This window comes from Osmerus eperlanus, chromosome 11 (assembly GCF_963692335.1).
Source record: "Osmerus eperlanus chromosome 11, fOsmEpe2.1, whole genome shotgun sequence".
Lineage (NCBI taxonomy): Eukaryota > Metazoa > Chordata > Actinopteri > Osmeriformes > Osmeridae > Osmerus > Osmerus eperlanus.
Window position 1 is genome coordinate 13,738,684 of NC_085028.1, and position 5,012 is coordinate 13,743,695.

Sequence of the window (5,012 nt, forward strand, 5' to 3'; positions counted from 1 at the left end):
AACTCCGCCCAGGACCCACCCCAGTCTTTTGCCGACCCCCCTTCACCACGCTTTCTCGCTTTCTCTCGCTTTCTCTCTCTTTCTCTCTCTTTCTCTCTCTTTCTCTCTCTCTTTCTCTCTCTTTCTCTCTTTCTGTCTGTCTTTCTTTCTATATCACACACATAGACACAAAAACCAACACACACACACACACACATTGTGCCTCATGCGAACAACAATGACAACAATTTTCTTAACATTCACATGGAGCAACACTAAAATAGTAATTTACTTCACAAACATTTAGAGTTTTCTCCAACCCATAGATGCTGTTGAACGGTTAGTATGGGAGGAAGTTTGGGTGTTTTTTCTATTGGAAGGTGTTATATGTGACACTGAATAGTGATGCTAATATTTTGGTGAAGGAATTTTTTAGTGTATGCAGATAACATCCCATTTCAGCTCATGTCACAGGGTAGGTACTTGACTCAACATTCTTTTTAATGTTCTAATCTTGAGATTCACCATTGTGAAACACGTGCACATGGATGCAAACTGTTACCAATTATGTTTCATGTATGCATGTGCGAGTTGATGTTATGTTTAGTTATTTTAGACCTGGATGCAGACATTTTTTTTACGTATGTAAAAAATGTCTGTATGTCTTACTTGTAGGGAGTGTGAGAAAGTGTACAGGACAAAAAAAGATACATTGTGATCCTACTTATCTGTGCCAGAGGGTCGTGCTCAGGTAAAGGCTTGTGTGGGAGTAGGAATTTATAAACAAGGGTGAGGATTTCAAGTCGTCACAAAGTAGTGTGTGAAGGTGTATTAGTCAGTGCATAGAGTCAGGCTTAATGCACGGGCTTACCAGGGCTTAAGACCTCGGGCCAGAGCCAGCCAAGAAACCATGAGGACTTAGGTAGCTAAAATAAAGGCCCCTTTTGACCAGAGGAGGGTCATCCCTTGTCAGGGTAGCAGCTTCACAATTAGATGTACAGTATCTCCAGTTGTCATGCAAGTGAGTTAAGCACTGATATTGCTGTATACTGTGTCATTCAAATTCAAAGTTGAGTTTAGTTACTTACGTAATTAAATTGCTTTGACATAGAAAAGTACTGTATCCAATCCATAAGTCACATGTTAACGTTATTTGTCAGTGCCTGATTAAATAACAGTTTTGTCTTTAGAACTGGGGAGGTAACCATAAGAGGGCCATGGACCTGGAATCAATCAGCCAAAAACAGAAGCATTACAAGAGAAAGGTGTCCTCTCACAACTTGTTTGCAACCAAGGGGGTCAGATGGCTGAGCGGTTAGGGAATCGGGCTATTAATAAGAAGGTTGCCGGTTCGATTCCTGGCCTTGAAAAATGAAGTTGTGTCCTTGGGCAAGGCACTTCACCTTACTTGCCTCGGGGGAATGTCCCTGTACTTAAGTAGAGGGACATTACTGTCGCTCTGGATAAGAGCGTCTGCTAAATGACTAAATGTAAATGTAAGGTACCTACTGACTGAGAGCGTTTGAGAAACTAAATACATTTTGATTAGTAGTTGACCACAAAGCAACACCTTCTCTAAGTAAAATGCATGAGTGCCCAGGATGAAAACGAAGACTGTTTGCTTCCCTCTACACATGGTTGAGATTGATCAAGACTGACTCGTGACAATGGCTTGAATCTGGCTTTCATTTCCTAAACTAAAATAGGGGGTATATCGAGACTTGTTCTGGGGTTTAAGGAGAAACGGCAACTGAGAATAAAGTAAATACCTACTGAGACATGGTGTTCTCTAGTACAAATGGACAACATGCATCTGTTTTGCATTGTGTCGAGTCTCTCCAATAATGTGACATGGCAATATGGGCACAGGGCACTTAAATGTAAATATCATTTCTCATACTGTAGGAACACTCCGTGAGTTATCTGATGCTTTTTTGTATTCACTGGAGAACATTTACAATCTACAGCCATGGAATAGAATAATGATTTGGTACATCATGTCACATCCGAGGCGCTGTAGCAAAATGTACAGTCTTTCATTTGATGAGAAAAAGAGTTTTCTTCTCTTGACATCCAGTGAGACATCTAGCTGAACTGCCATTTCTATCAGGATGAATGTTTAGGCACCAAGATATACATGTATAAATTCATGGATTCCATCTCACATGCTAGGTAGAATCATTTGTTTATAGATCCAGTATGTTTTCACGTACAAGATTTTAATAGTAACTTAGTAATACTGTACACCTTTACCATCTCTCTACTAATCCAGAATTTGCCACCATTGTGGAAAAGCAGCACGTGTGGGGTACAGGGAATGCCCCTTGCAATGCCTCAGGGCAAGTATGTGTTGGGTCACAGGTCCCTCTCCCAGACAGGCTCCTTTAGAGCTGCAGATGTATGATTAGGCTGACAGAGGGGGGGGGGGGGGGGGGGGGGTTGGCCCAGACATACACGCGGTGTAACGACAAAGACAGTGACCCTAACATTTCTTCTATAGCCCAGGGAGGTGGAGATCCAAGTAATGGCAAGCCCTGTGTCAGCCAGCAGCTCCACTCTCAATCGATGATCGCTTCATTAGTTAATCTGATTGAGTGTGCGAGTGGGCATTGGTCGATGGAAGGGTTAGCCCTATAGCTCTGTGAAGAGTCTGTGTTGTATTGATTTCATTGTGTCTCTGCCGAGACCAACTTTATTCAACGCATTCTCATACATACAGAAACACAGGAGATGCGTTTCTGTATCTCATCTCATCAAACCTCCATGCCTCAATTATCTTTCAGTAATCAATAGCAATGGCTTGTTGAAATAATCTGTCAAACGAATGAGAAAGATAAATCACTAACGAGAAAGTCAAATCATTTATCATGCAGTTAGAAACATCATATAATCCCTTTTGGCTCAAGTTACTTACAATATCATGCCCAGCTTCTGTGCACAATGGTGGGGTTTCAAAATGTCTGATGCTTTCTTTGTGCAGTTTGACTGAACCTAACTGGCTGGGAGAGAAGTGGTGAAATTATTCATGAAGACATAGGCCTGTCTACTAGGAACCACTCAGCTGTCAACTGTCAGTAATGTTTATACTTCAACTAAGCCTGAAATTATTTGATGGTCTGTCAGGTAATGATGGCACAAAGCCTCTGGAATCAGTAGTATTTATGTTTGCCCTGCTGTATGCTTATACTCCCAACACAAACCCTGAATATGCACAAAATAACAGTTATCAGATTTTGTGTGTTGAATTAGAGATTATGTACTGTAGTGGCACTCCGTTAAGGATCACTTCATAAGGAAAGTATATAGAAACGTAAGGTTGTCAAACTATGTTCAAACCAGATTACAGTAACCGGATGTGCAAATTACCAAATCTTTATCCTAACAACACTGTTTTAATAAGAAATAAGTGAATTAGTTAATTTCACTATTGTTCACATCATTCACAGTCTTTCCTTGGAATAAACAGTAGTCGTTTGGGTAAAGAAATTACATTGACAATCTTTGATCTGTTTTGTCTTTAAAGCTGAGACAGGAGATACCAGCCATGGCAAGATGAAACCATTTGATCAATTTGAGTGAAAAGGGAATGTCAAGATTATCAAAGCGATGACACAGGAATAATAAATTAAAGGTAGGCTACTATTTTTCAACCACAGACCATGCCGCCGAATCATTGTGGGCCACTTATATTCTGGCTTTGAAAGAACTGTCTTTGTATCATAAAAAAGTTTCAAATATTCATTAAATAGTTTCAAAGCTATAGTTTTAAACTACTTTCTATGCCTGTTCCCTAACTTTACACATATTAGAATAATCCCTGTCATATTCTTGAGATATTTTAGATGTTGAAAAATTTCATAAATTGCGCAAAGTTAACTGATTAAGATTCTGGCAGTTATATTATAAAGATGATAACTCCGGTCATAACCCCCTCTTCTTTACTGGAATGCACAAAATATATGTGACTTTAACTGGTAATGGCAAAGTTGTTGTATTTTGACATTTTGAAGCCCTAATAAACCAGTCCTTGCAAAAGGATGTGGAAGTTGGACACGTTTTCAGGTAAAATGTGTCAACTTTCAAAGCAAGGAGACATTAGCCAGTGATTATGGGAAGGGAAGAAAAGTGTGCCCTCATGTGCGCAATGATGTCTGACACTACAGGGCCCGAGTGCTCTGGACATGGAGCCAAGTCACACTAGATCCAGCTCAGCCTTCTGTCAACAGCTCAATCAGATAGATGCAACATAAATTGTCCAAGCACAGGGAGTTGGCCTTTAGGGCGGAGAGCTGAGGAAGGGTGGGTAAGTCCTGTGACACTTGAATCTTTGGGGATTTTGTTGGCTGAAGACCCCAGGGAAGTTACTAGTGGAAATACCTGTTTTGTGTTTCTACAATGGCAAATAAGGAGACGGTTGGGTGGAAATAGCCCCTGCCATGTTGATACTATCTTTCTGTTGCCTCTGGGCCAATTGGGAACAATCCTATTTGAGTATTCAATAAACTGAACGCCCATTTACAAGAACACAATTAGGGTGTGTTCCCCTTCCGCCTTGCCTCCAAACAAACTAAAATCAGTAGCATTGGAATCAATAATGAAACAAATGCTCCCTTGGCTCATGCAGTACCCATAATAATAGGGAGTCAGGTGGCTGAGCGGTTAGGGAATTGGGCTATTAATCAGAAGGTTGCTGGTTCGATTCCTGGCCGTGCAATATATGACGTTGTGTCCTTGGGCAAGGCACTTCACCCTACTTGCCTCGGGGGCATGCCACTGTACTTATTGTAAGTCGCTCTGGTTAAGAGTGTCTGCTAAATGACTAAATGTATTAATGTAAGTCGCTCTGGTTAAGTGTCTGCTAAATGTAAATGTAATAATGCAGCACTGCGTGGTTTGCAGACCCTGGCTTAGAGTGAAGGACGAGCGATATAAGCAAGCGCCGACACTGAGAACGAGGGAATGGGAAACACGCAAAAAGAAGTCACTTCTTGGATCCCACATGTCCCTTATGTTCAGCTTGTCTTCTGTGTTGT